Below are 18396 nucleotides of genomic sequence, written 5' to 3'. Positions count from 1 at the left end.
TGGTTCTGTTTGAAGCAGAAGCGAAGATGTTTATCGTCTCTCGTTTAGATGGTGTCAACTATCTGACCTCTTTGACCATGGATGGTTTCATCCCTCCCCTTTATTGTTTTGAAGAAGAATGTCAATTTGAAGAAGTCTTCTTGTTTGACTACCCTCTTTCGGAGACAACGGTGGTTGAACTAGTGATATCACCTCTATCTTTAAGCTTTTATTTGAGTACTTGTTGTTTAAACTTTCTCATTTGCTTGTCCAGTGTATTGGTCTATGCTTTGGTTTGTTTGGCTCCTTGTAGCCTTATTGTATCCTCCATTGATGGAGTTGAACTCTTTTAAGTTTCAATGAAAGTTGTTTGATCAAAAAAAAATGACATAACAAACGGGATTTAATATAAAAAGTTGATGCGCACGAACCTCCAACATTCCTATTGTTTTGGAAAATACAACACTCTCATTCCAATAGAAAATAAGCAAGAAAAATGTGATTACTAAAAATCTATTATATGTACACATATGTGTGCAATTGATGTAGGAGACTCTTAGATTTACAGAACCTAATCTAGAAGTTTTCCTTTTATTTCATGTTTTCCTTGTCTTGTAGGGATTTACCTTTTTATGTTTTAAGCTCTCTCTATATAAGAGGGTTTTAGGTATTTTGTTTTAAACATTCATATCTTTTCTTATCAATAGAAGTTTTCAAGCTTTTATCTTTTCTGGTGGATTCCAGAGCTTAATATTCGAGTTCTTGCTTGAGAGCTTGATTTTGATCTAAGGGTTAGTGTTTGCTAACCTTAGTGATTTCCGACTGCGTCAAGTGGTATCAGAGCAAGGTCTTCTCCTTCTCTTTTCGAAGCTTGATCAGCCATGGGTGATCAACCAGTAACCAAAGCCGACTTCGAGGGTTTCGCAGAAGGTTTAAGGGAGGCAACCACAAACCTCACTGCCGTAACTGCTCAATTGGCAAATCTGGTAACTGCGTTAAATAATCAGGTTGTGGCTTATCCCAATCAGGTTAATAACGCCGGTCAAAGAGGTGGAGAAAGAAGACCAATTCGGGGTCAACAAGGTCGAAACAATCGTGATGTTGTTGTTGATAATTCTAGTTCAGAAGAAGAATCAGAAGAAGAAATAGCTGAAGGAAACCTACAAAACAATTATGATTATCGGGTAAAAGCCGATATTCCATTGTTTTATGGAACTATGGGAGTGGAGAAGTTTCTTGATTGGCAAATTGATGTTGATCGATTTTTTGATGTCATGGGCGTTCCTGAGAATAAACAAGTTAAGATGGTAGCTGTCAAACTGAAGAAGACTTCTGCAGTGTGGTGGGATAAACTCGTTGTCCAAAGGCAAAGACAAAGGAGAGGACCAGTTAGGACTTGGCGTCGAGTGAAGCAATTAATGCTGGAGCGATTCTTAGCGGAAGATTACGAACAAATTCTTTACAAGATGTATCTCGATTGTGTTCAAGGAAACAGAAGTGTGACCGAGTACACAGCTGAATTCTTGCGTTTCTCTGAACGCAATGAGTTAGGCGAAACAGAGAATCAGAAGGTGGCTAGGTACATCAGTGGGTTAAAGGGTTCTCTTCAGGGAAAGATGGGTTTGCAAACCGTATGGACCGTGCATGAAGCTTCCAGTCTAGCATTAAAAGCTGAGTTAATGGAGAAGTCATCACGCGGGTTCTCAACATTTAGAAGAAACACGGCTCAGACCAATTTTGAACCAACAAGTGAGAAAGAAAAGAGTGTAGCCAATAAAGACTCCAATCCGGGAAACAAAGGAGCTAGTAGCTCTAATTCAACCCAACAGAACAAGACACCAGCTCAGAGACAAAACAATCCTTATGCTAAGCCTTCCATTGACAAGTGTTTCCGTTGCCAAGGACATGGTCATAAATCAAATGTCTGTCCAAGTCGGAGAACAGTTGCTATAATAGAGGAAGAAGATGAAGAGGATGAAAGGGATTTCGCTGAGAATGAAGAATATGAGGGAGCTGAATTCGCTGAAGAAGAATCTGGAGAGATGATAAACCTTGTGCTGCAACGAGTCTTGTTATCATCTAAAGAAGAAGGCCAACGTAAGAATTTGTTTAGAACACATTGTTCTATTCAAAACAAGGTGTGTAATGTGATTGTGGATAATGGAAGCTCAGAGAATTTAGTTTCTCAAAAGCTGGTGGACTATCTGAAGCTACCCACAACCCGTCGTGAGAAACCGTACGGTCTTGGTTGGGTGAAGAGAGGATCACAAGTTCGAGTTAGCATGACTTGCAAAGTTCTCATATCTATAGGTAAACATTATAAGGAGGAGATCACTTGTGACGTTCTTGACATGGATGTTTGTCACATTCTTCTTGGACGACCTTGGCAGTATGATAACGATATCACATATCGAGGTCGAGACAATGTGATAATGTTTACGTGGGGCAACCATAAAATTGCCATGGCACCTGTTAAGGATTTTTGTAACACTACGAAGGAAAAGAAGTCAAGTTTCTTGGTTATGACACATGACGACAAAGAGCTTGATGGGGATGTTCAAGAAGCAAAGTGTTTCTATCCCTTGGTTGTTAAAGGGTTGTTGAGTGCAGTAACAGAGAAAACGTCAACCCCACGAGAAGTGTTAGAAATTCTGGAAGATTTCAAAGAGTTGATTGCGGAAGAACTTCCTAATGATCTACCTCCCATGAGAGATATTCAGCATCATATTGACTTGATTCCAGGATCCAGTCTACCAAATATTCCCCATTACCGTATGAGCCCTAAGGAGAATGAGATTTTAAGGGAACAGATTGAAGATTTGCTGAGAAAAGGATTTATTCGTGAGAGCATGAGTCCATGTGCCGTACCGGTTCTGCTAGTTCCTAAGAAAGGTAACCAGTGGCGGATGTGTGTTGATAGTAGAGCCATTAATAAGATAACCATTAAATATCGATTCCCTATACCCCGGTTGGAAGATATTCTTGATGAGTTGTCAGGTTCTAAGGTGTTTTCAAAGATATATCTTCGAAGTGGTTATCATCAAATTCGAATCAGGCCTGGAGATGAGTGGAAAACTGCTTTTAAGAGTAAAGACGGATTATTCGAATGGATGGTGATGCCTTTTGGGTTGTCAAATGCTCCTAGCACTTTCATGAGATTAATGAACCAGGTTCTCCGCCCGTTCATTGGTTCTTTTGTGGTGGTTTATTTTGATGACATTTTGATATACAGTAAAACAAAAGACGAGCATATGGAACATCTGAAGCAAGTTTTGCAGGTTTTACAAGAAAACCAACTGTACATCAATCTTAAAAAATGTACGTTCAGCACCAACAAGCTGTTATTTCTTGGATTTGTTATTGGTGAAGAAGGGATTCAGGTTGACCAGGAGAAAGTGAATGCCATAAGGGATTGGCCGGTTCCTAAGTCAGTCACTGAGATACGCAGCTTTCATGGTCTAGCTACTTTCTACAGAAGATTTGTTATAGATTTTAGTACCATTACTGCGCCTATCACTGAGTGTTTGAAGAAAGGGAAGTTTCATTGGGGATCCGAACAGGAAGAGAGTTTTGCTTTAATTAAAGAGAGGCTTTGTACTGCACCAGTATTAGCCTTACCCGATTTTGACAAAGTGTTTCAAGTGGAATGTGACGCTAGTGGTGTGGGAATAGGTGCCGTCTTATCACAAGAAAAACGACCGATAGCTTTCTTTAGTGAAAAGTTAAGTGAAGCTCGCCAAAAGTGGAGCACGTATGATCAAGAGTTCTATGCGGTTTTTTGAGCTCTTCGACAATGGGAGCATTACTTGGTTCAGAGAGAGTTTGTTCTATTTACAGACCACCAAGCTCTAAAGTATCTTCACAGCCAGAAAGTGATAAATAAGACGCATGCTCGTTGGGTAAGTTTTCTGCAAAAGTTTCCTTTCATTATTCAGCATAAGTCTGGGACTCTTAACAAGGTGGCAGACGCCTTGAGTAGAAGAGCTTCCTTACTCATACGAGATGGTTATCTTTTTAAAGGAGACAGACTTCCACATACGAGATGGTTATCTTTGTGGGTTTCGAGTTTTTAAAGGAGTTGTATGAATGTGATGCTGAATTCAAGGAGTTATGGGGCAAATGTAATGGGAAGCATCCTTCGGCAGATTTCCACATACGAGATGGTTATCTTTTTAAAGGAGACAGGCTGTGCATTCCTTGCTCGTCATTACGAGAAAAGTTGATTCGCGATTTGCATGGTGGCGGCCTTAGTGGTCATTTGGGAAGAGACAAGACCATTGCTAGCTTGGAGACAAGGTTTTATTGGCCACATTTAAGGAGAGATGCGGGTGCTATAGTAAAAAGGTGTTATATCTGTCAGGTTTCTAAAGGACAATCTCAGAACATTGGACTTTATATGCCATTACCAATCCCAGAAGATATTTGGCAAGACTTGTCTATGGATTTTGTGCTAGGCTTACCTCGTACACAGCGAGGCGTCGATTCTGTGTTTGTGGTCGTTGACAGATTCTCCAAGATGTCGCATTTCATCGCCTGCAAGAAGACTGCAGATGCCTCTAACATCGCCAAGTTATTTTTTCGGGAAGTGGTACGGCTTCATGGGGTTCCTAAGACAATAATTTCCGACAGAGATACCAAGTTTCTGAGTCACTTCTGGATTACACTTTGGAGAATGTTTGGAACCAGCTTGAAACGGAGTTCTACAGCTCATCCACAGACTGATGGGCAAACCGAGGTGACGAATAGAACTTTGGGGAATATGATTCGAAGTGTTTGTGGAGATAAACCGAAACAATGGGATCTGGCTTTACCTCAAGTGGAGTTTGCTTACAACAGTGCCGTGCACTCAGCTACAGGGAAATCACCTTTTTCTTTGGTCTATACTTCTATTCTGAAGCATGTGGTCGATTTGGTTAAGTTGCCTAAAGCTCCTGGAGTTAGTATCTCAGCTGAGGCTATGGCAGAGGATATTCTAGCAACTAGAGACGCTGTCCGAGCGAAGTTAGAAGCAACGGGTCAAAAGAATAAAGAAGCAGCAGACAAGCGTAGAAGACTCAAGGTTTTCAAAGAAGGAGATGAAGTGATGGTGTTTCTACGAAAAGAAAGATTCCCCGTAGGCACATATCGCAAGCTACAGCCTCGCAAATATGGTCCATTCAAGATTTTGCGGAAGTTAAATGATAATGCTTATGTGGTGGAACTTCCAGAAGACATGAACATTTCTAATACGTTCAATGTGGCTGACATCTATGAGTATCATGCTGATGGTGTTCTTTATCCAGAAGAGAACTCGGGGTCGAGTTCTTTCGAGGTGGAGGAGACTGATGTAGGAGACTCTTAGATTTACAGAACCTAATCTAGAAGTTTTCCTTTTATTTCATGTTTTCCTTGTCTTGTAGGGATTTACCTTTTTATGTTTTAAGCTCTCTCTATATAAGAGGGTTTTAGGTATTTTGTTTTAAACATTCATATCTTTTCTTATCAATAGAAGTTTTCAAGCTTTTATCTTTTCTGGTGGATTCCAGAGCTTAATATTCGAGTTCTTGCTTGAGAGCTTGATTTTGATCTAAGGATTAGTGTTTGCTAACCTTAGTGATTTCCGACTGCGTCAGTAATGTACTCGATGCTGTTGGCAATGGTGACACTGATGCTAAAATTATTGGCCAAAGGTTCATACTGCCGCCAAGTTTCACCAGTGGGCCACATTACTTAGTCGAAAAATACCATGATGCGATGGCTATTTGCAGAGTATATAAGAATCCAGATTTGTTTATCACAACGACGGCAAATCCTAATTGGAGGGAGATTAAAGAGCATCTTGAGAAATATGGTGGAGACTCTCCCAATGATAGACCAGACATTGAATGTCGAGTCTTTAAAATGAAGTTAGATAAGCTACTCAAGGATTTCAAAAACGGAACTTTTTTCAGGCCATACACAGCAGCTCTCCACAAGATAGAGTTTCAAAAAAGAGGGCTCCCACATGCACATATATTATTGTGGTTGGGAAACTCTTCCAGGACACCGAGTGCAGAGGAGATAGATGAGATTATTTCAGCCGAGCTCTCAAACAAAGAAGAAGACCCAAAATCTTACAATTTAGTAATAAAACACATGATCCATGGACCATGTGGTGACGCTAATCGGAAGTCACCATGTATGGAGAAGAATGTATGCACCAAAAGTATCCTCGACCGTATAATGACAATACTTTGATTGATAAGTCAGGGTTGTATTATATCGTCGGCGTCGGAACGATGATGCGTCTGTGGTAAAGGATGGGGCAATTCTAAACAACAACTTTGTTGTGCCTCATAGCGTTAAGCTCCTGAAGAAGTATGAAGCTCATATTAATGTTGAATGGTGTAATCGTACGAGTGCAGTAAAGTATTTGTTCAAGCACATAACCAAGCGTGTTGATAGAGCATCCGCAGTTATAGAAAAGGGGCATACGGCAACAACATCTGACGCAGTGGCCTCTAGCTAACCGAAGGATAAAGTTATCAAGCAACATAATGAGATCCAAGAATTCATCGATGCTCGATATCTATCAGCTTGTGAGTCTATGTGGCGGACATATGCATTCCACATACACAAAAGAAAGCCATCAGTTGAGAAGTTTATCATTCACTTAGAAGGTGAACATAATATCACAGTTAAAGAAACTGATAATCTTGGCCGTGTAATTCGCAAGCCTGGTATTGAGAAGACAATGTTCACAGAATGGATGGTCTTATGCAGGGCCGGGCCTGACTAAAGGTTGATCAAGCATATGCTTGAGGCCGTCAGGTTTAATTATATATTAAGGGCCAATTAATTTGACAAAAGCGCAGTCAGCTCTACTGGTATTTGGTGAAATCAGAAGGAAAAGGGTCGCCGGTTCGAACCTGTGCAACACAACTTTAATTTAAAAAAAAAAATAAGTTACTAAAGAGCCAAAAACATATTTTGTGCTTGGGGCCCTACATAACTCAGGCCCGGCCCTGTTTGTGGTAAAAAAATAAGTCTTTTTAATTATTTTTACTCCTGAGCCTTCTTGAGCAGTATTTGTAGATTTTTTTTGTTTTCACATATGTGTTAATTTTTTTTTACTTGTGTGTAAGTTTGATATATTTAAGTTTTACAATCATAATGGTTTCAATTTCTTGTTGATTAGAGTATGTTGTGATAAAGTTGATAGCTAAAAAAATTAATAATATTATACAAGTGAAACACAGTTAAAAATTAATATTATATCCAAGGATTTTGCATCCAAATAGTAGTTTACAAACAAATATTTTATGATAATAATTTATTACAAAGCAAATTTAATAAGATTCTCCAGAGTTTTTTTGATTATTCATAATATTGATAGCACAAATATAGTTTGCTAATGAAATCTTCTAATGATGTCTGCTAATACAACCAGCAAAAGAAGATGAAATAATATTAAAAATGATTAATTTTTTTTAAAAAAAGACATTATATAAAAAGTCTGAAATCATATTTTAGTAGATTTCATGTGAAGTCTACTTTGAATTTATGCTTTTAATAAACTTCATTTAAGGTATATTAGCCTTAACTTCTAACATACATATTTAAAATCTATAGATCTAAGTATTAAATTTTTGGGTGGGGGAGATGAAAGCTTTGGAAGAGAATCTGTAAAAATAAAAAAGACAAAATTTTGAGAAAACATAAGAGCATAAATTACAATTATATTAGTAGTCTTCTAATGAAGTCTACTTAAAAGTTATTGTTTTTAGAATTCATTTGAGTTTACTAGTCTTAGATTTTAAATAGACTTCATCAAAAGTATACTGTATCGAATAATTTTCAAATTTAAAAATTAGACTTCATGAGAAGTCTTCTTAAAATTTATGGTTTGGTAGATTTCATTAGAAGTTTATTGGCCTTCATTAGAAGTCATCTGAATCACATAATTTTCAGATCTAAGAATATGTATATTTAAGAACATGAAAATAGCTTCAAATCTCAAAAAACTTATAAATAATTTTTTAAGCTGAAATAGTGGCAAATAAGAAAGGCATAGAGTTTTAATCTATAACTGAATTTGAATATAAATACAAATATAAAATCTAAAGATCTAAGTTACAAGAGGAACAGAAGAAAACCATGAAAGAGAATACCTACAAAATAAGGTAAAAGTAAGAGAAAACATGAGACAAAAAAAATTATAAGTATATTTTAGTAGCCTTCTAAAGAAGTCCCCTTCAAATTTATGGTTTAAGTCTTATGAATAAGATAATTTTCAAATCTAAAATCTGTAAATTTAGAAAATGTAAAAATAGCTTTAATTTTTTAAAAATCAAAATAGAATTTATAGGAAAAAATATTAGTAAAATAAATAGATAGATTTTTAATCTATAACTTTATTTGAATATAACATAAAATACATATTTAAAATATATAGATCTAAATCTTAAATTTTCAGAGAAGGAGATGCAACAATGACTGAAAATACTTACAAAAATAAGATAATATTGTGAGAAAGATATGAGAAAAAAATTAAAAAATTAAACAAAAACTTTTCTTCAAATTAAAAGAGATTAGAGATAGGTGAGAGAGAGAGAGAGAGAGAAGAGTGAGAGAGAGAGAGAGAGAGAGAGAGAGAGAGAGAGAGAGAGAGAGAGAGAGAGAGAGAGTTTTAGAGAGAGAAAGAGAGAGAGAGAGAAGAGAGATAGTTTTAGATAGAAGGGAGAAAACTATAGAAATTTTTGCAGCCATTTTACAAAGAATATGTAAATTTTCTTTATATAGGGAGACAAAACTATAAATAGGTTAAAATTTCGGCATATTTGAAGAATACTGATTTAAATTATGGAGTAGAATTCATTGGAAATTTAATATGATTTTTTTATTTATTCTTTAATGTTCTTATAGTTTTAATATATGATTTCAAATTTTTTGAATAGTAATTTAAAGACTATTATTTTAATTTATTCATCCAAAAAAATTAATATTTATTTAAAATTATTTTAATTTTTAATATCAATTTTAGTAGACTACATAAGAAGTTTAATATACTCTAAAATTATACTCTAAAATTGAGATTGCAAAAATTAAAATAATATTCTTTATTATCATTTTCTTCAAATAATATAATACTACTTTCATCAGGATCTAAAAAATCACAATTCTTGTAGTTTATTCATTTTTGTAATGCTGGGTTTTATCGGGTTTTTTAATAATTATTTTTCAAAATCCAAACCGGATTATTTACGGGTCACCGGGTTTACCGGTTCAACTGCGGATACGGATCGGCTATGAAAACACTGGATCTAACATGAATATGCGCCTAGTCGAATGAAGTCCTCATCTTGTTGCGGAAGAGGATTGAAGAGGCCGTGTATTATAATTTATGACTGTTATGGTATAGCTCACAGACTGCAAGTAAAGTTGTCTGGCTCATTTTGTTTGTTTTTTGGGTGGATTTTCTTAATCAATAGCTCACAGTGCTTCACAATCTTGTCTCTCTCACACATTTCATGTTTCTTTTCTGGCCTGAACTCACTTTAGCTTTGTTAAACATTTCTCTCCACCAGAAATCCTACCTCTTACACACAGTCTCTTCCGATCATGAACTTGTGAGTCATACATAAAACAATTATACTTTCCCCATGTTTCTGTTCTAGTTCTGTCATGAGAAGAAAAATTATCTCTATGACGCCTCTCTCTAGAGATCAATCGATTGTATCAGGACTCTTGCAAATGTTTTGAAGAAATTGCTAAATTGATACGTAATTGTTTCTTATTTTTGAGTTAGCAAAAATTGCAATATATAGGCAATAGATAAACCATACATTTGGCTAGAGTTTTTACATAATATCTCAAAGAAGATGTTTGTCAAAATGTAAAAACGATAACACAAACAAACATTCATCTTATCACACAAAGTTTCATTTCTTTTGTGCAACAGAAGATTCCTTAAGAGAGCATAGATAGAGAAAAAAGTACAAATGCTGAAATGCAATATTATATAGGCCTCATATTAATATTTTATGTGGGATTCAATTAGAAAAAAAAACAGAAAGACTTCAACTTTTGGCTCCTCATTTGGCTTGAAAGAACCTCTCCCTGACAGACATTAACTCTTATTCCATGTTCACTGGCTGGAGATTCTTCACAACACTTAAGTCCCACCTCTACAACCAGTGTCAAACACTCACTAACCGGGAAACCAACTCTGAGATCACTATTAAGAACTGATTTGTATGCAATGTCCAACACCCTATCTTGCAATGCCAACTTAGTGTAGCTGTGTAGAGAAACGTCTCCCCCAAAGAAATCATTTGTTGGTCGTTATCCAGTGAACATTTCCAAAAGAACACCAAAACTATACATATCACTATATATCGATGGTTGTCCTCCTATTCCATATTCCACACCATAATTCACAGAAAAAAAAACTATGTTAGAAAGGAAGATAACATACTAATTTATTCATTTAAACCTTATACATGTGTGATAACAATTCTTGGTGCTGTGCTGGCTCCAGTGACACCAACCGAGCTTAGTTGGTTGAGGAAGGACTCTTTGACGCATTTGAGGAGAAGAAATGTGAGGCAACCAGGGTCGAACCTGAAGTTAACTTGGAAGAAGAAAGACCTAGTGAGTGGATGTAACTTCGTGGATGCAACTCTGTAATGCAGAACCAGTGGATAAATAATGTGGATGCCAAACGTGTGGATAAACCTGAGTGGATGCAACGATCAAGTGACCATGAAGATAGCTTGGACCTTGACGTGATGAATAACACTGAAGCTGACTTGGAGCTACAAGGACTTGGTGAGTCGGATACAATATATGATAGTAGATAAATTCTTAGCTGATATACTCTAACCGATAAAATTTGTTTTAGTTAAACTTATATAATCAAGTATCTGTAAAATAATTAAAACTCATGGAATTAAATATTCAAATGTCAATCAATAGAAAACAATATTGTTTCCTTTTTTCTTATTAAGTTATAGTTGGTTAAGTATCTCGGAAAGTTTTCTTATATTATTACAATTAGATAATATATAATATTATTGTTCAGATATATTTTAGTAAGTAATATAAAATCAATCGTTTAAAAATTTCTTGAGAACAAATACCTATATATCATCTATAAAATTATGTATTGAAGTTGACAAAATGTTTTACATAGATAACTATAATTTGATTCACAATTGGAAACAATAAATTAATATCAGTGATATTAAAACACATTATTGGTAACATTGTCTTTCATTAATTCTTAGTATATTAATCATCCACACAAATTCATAATGGTGTACTTAAACATTTTCCTGTTGTAAAACATCAATGCAATAATTCAGGGATTATTAATTATAGAAGTTTGTCGTGTTAATATAAAATAACAATCTTCGTAATTTTTCTAATAAGAATATAGTTTTTTTTAATTTGAACTGTGAAAAGAGCTAAGATGTTGACACGACATCATAATAAGCGATGCTACAACTTAAATATTTTTAAAAACAATTCTTATAAAAAATTTAAAATATTTTATTTAAAATATTTTACTTGATCTGATCAAATTGAAACTGTAAAATATTGTTTTTTTATCAATTCAAGTATAATACATATTTTCTTAAATTTTGAAATCAAATTATTTATATATTTTAATATGGTATATAGTTAATTTAAAATATATTTATATATATATATATATATTAATATTAATATCTATTGAATGAAATTTTATAATCATATAATTTTATAATCATTGTATCTTGTTATAACAAAAAGTGAAGTCATTGACCACATAAACAATTTCAGTGTGAAACTTTAACTTTCTAATTTAGATTAGTTTTTAAAAATTTAAATATATTAAATACCAAAAAAATTAAATTTAAATTATTTAATGGTTTAATTTACTTTCATAATAAAAATTAAACAAAAAGAAGAGAAGGCACATATTGTTATCAAATCTTTATTATTCAAAATCATTAATTTCATATATAATTTAGTCATATTAGGTAATTCTATAACTTTAATTTAAGAAAAGAAAGAAGAATATTTTTATAGATTTCAAATTAATTTTATGGTTAGTTTAATAAAAAAGCTTTTTGCAAAATTGATTCAAAACTCAAAGTCAACCATAAAATTAACCTACGTTTTTTAAACATTTTTTTCCCTATTCACCCCACAAGTTCAGATTATTCTTAAAATGTCTTAATTTTTTTTTCTTTTCAAAAATGGCTGTTTTACTCTCTCAATCTCATCATCTTCACGTATTTACAAGATTGTCATTGCCATCAATACACCAACCACCATGAACAACCCACTTGAAGCTCTTAATGCACCTTAAATCGATTTACACTTCTTCTTTCTCAATTCTTATGAAATAAAAACAACATCTCTTTCACTTTCTCTCAATATTCATCCAAAAAACCCAAGATTTTGATTCTAAATTTTTTATGGTTCATAGAACCATTGAAGCTTACGATTCTTGGTGGGTCATTTTTGTTTGAGATTCTGGATGCTCGGAGAAGACTTATGTGTGCTAAACAAGTTATCTCACTGGTTGAAACTATGAAATCAGTTTTTTATGCAGATCTATTCGCCCAGACGAGTTTTGGGTAACTCTTATGGCTGTAGACAACTTACATGGAAGTCTTCTAGTCAATACAGAGGTTAGTTTTGTAATTGACTTTAAATGTGTTTTTAGAGACGACTTACATGGAAGTCGTCCATCTTTGTTTGTTAAAAAAAACCGAGACGACTACCATGTAAGCCGTCTAGAGTAAACGAGTTAGTTTTGCATTTGACCGGATTGTGTCAGAAATTTGACTTTTACTGGACGACTTACACATAAGTCGTCCATTTGGGTTAGTTTTGTAATTGATTTTTAACCTAGACGACTTACATGGAAGTCGTCCATCTTTGTTTGTTAAAAAAAACCGAGACGACTACCATGTAAGCCGTCTAGGGTAAACGAGTTAGTTTTGCATTTGACCGGATTGTGTCAGAAATTTGATTTTTACTAGACGACTTACACATAGGTCGTCCAATAAAAAATTAAAAAAAAAATAATATTTTGTTATACTTAGACGAGTTCCATGTAAGTCGTTTCAGGTTAGTTTTGCAATTGAAAAATAAAACAAAAAAAATATTTGTTTCTAGAAGACTTACACGGAAGTTGTCTGTTAGACGACTTACACGAAAGTCGTCAATGATTTTATTCAGAGATTTTGGTCAAACCTTGCTTATCTCGGAAGTCATCCAATGGAAATCAATCTGGTCAAATTGCAAAACTAACTCGTTTTGTTAATAAACTTTCATTTTCTCTAAAACTACAAAAACTTTTTAATATTTTTTTGTTAATTCATTTATATTATTCGACATTTGAGTTCTTTGAATAAAATTCATAACTTAATTGGTATTAATTATGATTTTACCGATATTCATGTGTATTAATGTTTCCAGAAGACTTGTCAAAAAAATTTAAAATTATTTATAAATTACTTTTAAGATCAATTATACCAGAAAACTTCTATGGCTGTCGTCTAGACGACATGCATTATCTTAGAAGATACAAGATTTTTTGGGGCTATATTCGTAAAAATGAGTTTTGTTTTCTTGTTTGGTCACAAGGAGCTGGTTGTAATTTCACAAGGCTTTTGGGTTACTTTTGCATTTGATTCAAGTTTGAGTATACTTTTGTAATCAAAATCAAGTTTTGAGTCATATTTGACAAATTTTCCTTAATAAAAAGAATAATATACATCTGTGTGGACTAATTTATTTTTCTAAAGATTGTAAGAGTCATTTTAGTGACGATCCATGATAACACTTAAATATTATAATGCTTCTATTTTAATATATATCAGATGCAGAGCTTTCTATAAATATTTTCTATTTTGGTGAAATCATAAAAATTGTGATTTGGAGACTTGGGTCTCTTTATGACTTCGTTGACGTAAGCCTTGTGGCTTTGGATAATATATTATATATGTATTTAGGTTATCAATTAGTAAGAACGTGCAACTTACACTTTGTAGTATGACTACTAACCATCAATCATGTGGACACATGATTATTTACATTTAAACAAATTAAAATAACAAAATTCTTTCAAATTTTGTGAATTGCACTCCAACTCAGTCACATTTTTTTTTGTAAACTGACTCCAACTCAGTAACATGCATGGAGATTAATATTAATATCCCATCATTTTCATTTTAAACATTTTTCGAAATTGGTATTGATGAATTAATCCCTTCTACGTTCTATAGAGAATCTTTATACAGTTCACTCACTTAAACGTTGGCTTTTGATATACGCATCTTACACGTTGATTTTGATTTCCCAATATATTAATTGAGGAACATTTGAAAAGATGTAACCTCAATTTTGTAATAACTAAAAAAATTTTTTTGTTTATATGTCAATCAATTAGGTAGTTAATTAGTCTTACGTGTCAGCCACACATTGAAATTGAAAAACATATTGGTCCAATTCGATTTTTATATCTCACTAGAAACATTTAATACTAACTATATGATACATCATATGATATTAACTAAAGAGAGGTGGCTATTTATTATATATTATTTCCTTAAATAAAATCTACGAAATTACCTAATGTGATTATTATATATATAGTAATTAATGATTTAAATAATGTAGATTTACTAATAATATGTATGCTTTCTATCATTTTTGTTTACTTCTTTACTATTAAAATAAATTACACAATTACATTAATCATATATTAAAAATTTAGATTTTTTTTTGTATATGTTGTATTTTGAATTTTTTAAAACGAGTATAAATTATTAAAACTGTTAAAAGTCTCACATAAACTTTTGTGATCAATGTTTAAATTATTTTCTACAATAAGATACAATGATAATAAAATCATATAAATAAATGATTTTATTTTAATAGGTGTTTATGTTAATATATATATACTTCATATCGTTTAAATTTAATTATATATCATACACGATAGATAAGATTGATTTTATTTTAATAGGTGTTTATGTTAATATATATATATATATATACACTTCATATCGTTTAAATTTAATTATATATCATATATGATAGATAAGATTGATTGTTTTGATTTATTTATTCTAAAATAATTGCGAATAAACAAGAGCGGTCATTTGATTTATTTGTGCAAGCCAATTTATTACATAATAGTAACTGATTTTTTAGTTATTTAATATATAATTATTATTTTATTATTTCATAATATGCAGAAAAAATATAAAATAAGTATTTATTCTGCACAAGGCGCATATCTTAACATAAGTATGTATCTCTTTAATAATTTTGAATCTTAAACATTTTCTAAATCTCCGACCAAAATGACACAAAAAGGAGAAAAATACCTAAGATAGATAGGATTGGTACGTGAACGTAAACTTCTCATAACCATAATTAACTTTTAAATTGCTAAATCATGATATTAAACCGAGCTGACATAGTTTCATTGTAACCAAATACATTATAACCTGTTTAAATTAATACTCTATAAATTAATATTCACTAAAAATCTCTATAAAATAATATAATTTTATAGTCCCAAATTGAGTTTTTGGTTGAATTAGTATATCGATAAATTAATATCTCTATAAATTAATATCTCTTAAATTAATAAAAAAATTATAGTTTTGGTGTAGTTCCAACATTATTAATTTATAGAGGTTTCATTGTAGTAGCATGAGATTCTTCGGCCTAAACGTTAGGTTTTTATGAGATAAATAATTTTTTGACCTGAAATATTTTTAAAAATGGGATCAGTTCATTAGTAAACAAATTATATAATTAATACAAAAAATTGTTTAAGAGCCAAATATATTAATTCGGTCAATAATATAATTTTTTTTATACGATTTTTTTTAAAATAATTTTCATATAAATTACTTGCGCAGGTCTTATCCTAGTATATATAATAAAGCCAGAAAATTTGGATTTAATAACTTTCTTAAATGTTATGGTAATCTATCTTAGTAGATATTTTCTATAAGACGATGGAGCTCGGTACATTATCAGAAATCTTTAACCTGGAACTTCCAATTAGCTAGAAGATAACTTTTTAGTGACATTTTACATTAACGGACCAGCAGAGACTGTAGCTGTAGCTGATTTGACCAAGTCCGTTATAAACGGTAAAGAGGTTTATAGATTCATAACAGACTTGGTCTAGTAGTTTAATTAAGGGTTCATTAATGCTTCTACGTCGAGAGATCTGAATTTCGAATTCCAGAGAAGGCGTAATTGTACGAATTAGAAGAAATAAGCTTACAGGAGATCTGCATCAAGGCGCAAGAAGCATTATCAAGCGTAGATCCCGTAGGACGGTTCAGCTGATTCAGTCAGGCGTGAAATCTCATAAGGCATGTAGAATTGTCGAATGTAAAATTATCAATAATATTTCTCATAGTTTATAATAGGATAATTATCTAGCACTATAAAAAATCTTATAGATTTGGATTTTATAATAACTCTAGTGTTATTCAATTAAAATTTTCTATAAAATATGTTAAAGTCTTATGTTATTGGTTTATGAATTTATAATAAGTAGTTAGAAGTTAACAAACATCTAGAGTTGTGTTATTGATTTATGAATTTATAACTGATTTTGTCATTTTAAAAAATATGTTGTTATTGGATTCTTCATTTATGAAAATTTTCTTTATAAAATATGTTTATTAAAATATTGCAAGTAGATAAAGTATTCTCAAAGTCTTTTTTTTCTGTCAAATTGTTAATTTCATTCAAATGAGAAATACAAAGTTTACTACAAGCTGGCAGACGAACAAGAAATCCCCAGAAACACATGCCAATAGAAAGATAACTAAAACCCATACCGGGACAACTTTTGAGAACACCGAACACGTTAAATAAAAAAACCCACAATCATGTTAGCACACTATTGATATACTATGGATTTTATCCATTTTTAGCCATGGGTATATATGTATGTTTTAAATACTTTATAATTGTTTTGAAGTCTTTTTAGTATGCTTTTAGGTTTTGGAGTGATTTGGAGGAAAGTGGTGATTTTGGAGATAAAATGATAAAGACCATGATTATCAATCGATAAGGAAATAATTGATCGATACACACTCAGTGTTGTCGATCGACAGCGAAGCACGCAGAAGCCCGATTGGATTCCAGCCGACTTTAAGCCTAAGTCTCACAAAAATTACAAGATTACCTCTGACGAGTTTTAACCTAATATTTATGTGTTCTGCCATGTTCTAGGCAACACACACTTTCTTACTTTCATGCAAAAAAAAAAATACTTAGAGTCTTAGGTTTGGAGAGAAGATCCAATAACTCTTTCAGAGATTTGTGAATGGAACTCCAGTTTTTCTACTCTATTTTATCTTATGCAGTTTTCATATCTCTTTGTTATGAATTGCTTACCTATGTCTGAGTAATTTTTTTTTGTTAGATTTAGGGTTCAGATATTCATGAGGGATTAGCCCAAAATATAGAATTGCTAAGTGTCATGAATATGAATCGACTAATTTTTTTCTTAATGTATGTATTCTAGAGTAGCTAACTAGGACATTGCCTTTAGATAATAGGGCGCAAGCGAAAGTTTGGTTCTCTTTCTGATTTGTTTAGATTGTGCTAGGATTGATAGAAACAAGCGGAAGCTAATTTAGTTAAACCTAGTGAACACGTCAAAACCGTGCGATAATGCTTCCTGGAAGGTTCATCGATCGACGGGCTGAAAGGTGTATCGATCGACACACCGTTGTTGGAATCGTTCGACACTCTCTCAAGACCAACAAGCGACAGCTGAAGTCCTAGATCCGGCGATAATAGTCTAAATATACGAAAGTTGATCGACTATTCTTATTGTTTGAGTTCTAGAATATCCATATATGCTTTGTCTAACCCTTCTTATATTTGTCTTAAAACCCCAATCAATCAATCGAACAATTACTTGTTAACCCCTGCTATTTACTACTTTAAGACCTACTTACCTAGCTTAACTACTTGACTAGATAGATCTCTTGGTGCCTTAACTCCCTCTGAATTTGATCCCTAAGTACTACGACTGAACCTCTTATTTGAGAGAGTAAATCACTCCTTAGATAATTTGAGTGATATCAAATTTGGCGCCGTTGCCGGAGAGCTTTGATTGCCATTAGATTAAATCTAGTTAGGTTTAGTGTAAGGTTTTGTTACTTGCAAAAACTGATAAAGTTTTTTCTTGTCTTTTCAGGTGCATGTCCATCAGTACCATAAGCAACAAGGAACATACACTTCTCTTTTCATATCCTGCACTTCTAGAACACAGAATCCGTAAAAGCAAATGTACTGCGTCGATCGACAACAGCACCTGCTCGTCAACCAACACTCGCCTTCCACTGTCGACCGAGACCACTCTTCCGTCGACCGCCCTTACACACCCGCCACGATCGACATTCCACCTCG

This window comes from Brassica napus, chromosome A1, assembly GCF_020379485.1.
Source record: "Brassica napus cultivar Da-Ae chromosome A1, Da-Ae, whole genome shotgun sequence".
Lineage (NCBI taxonomy): Eukaryota > Viridiplantae > Streptophyta > Magnoliopsida > Brassicales > Brassicaceae > Brassica > Brassica napus.
Note: the sequence above shows the minus strand (reverse complement) of the source record.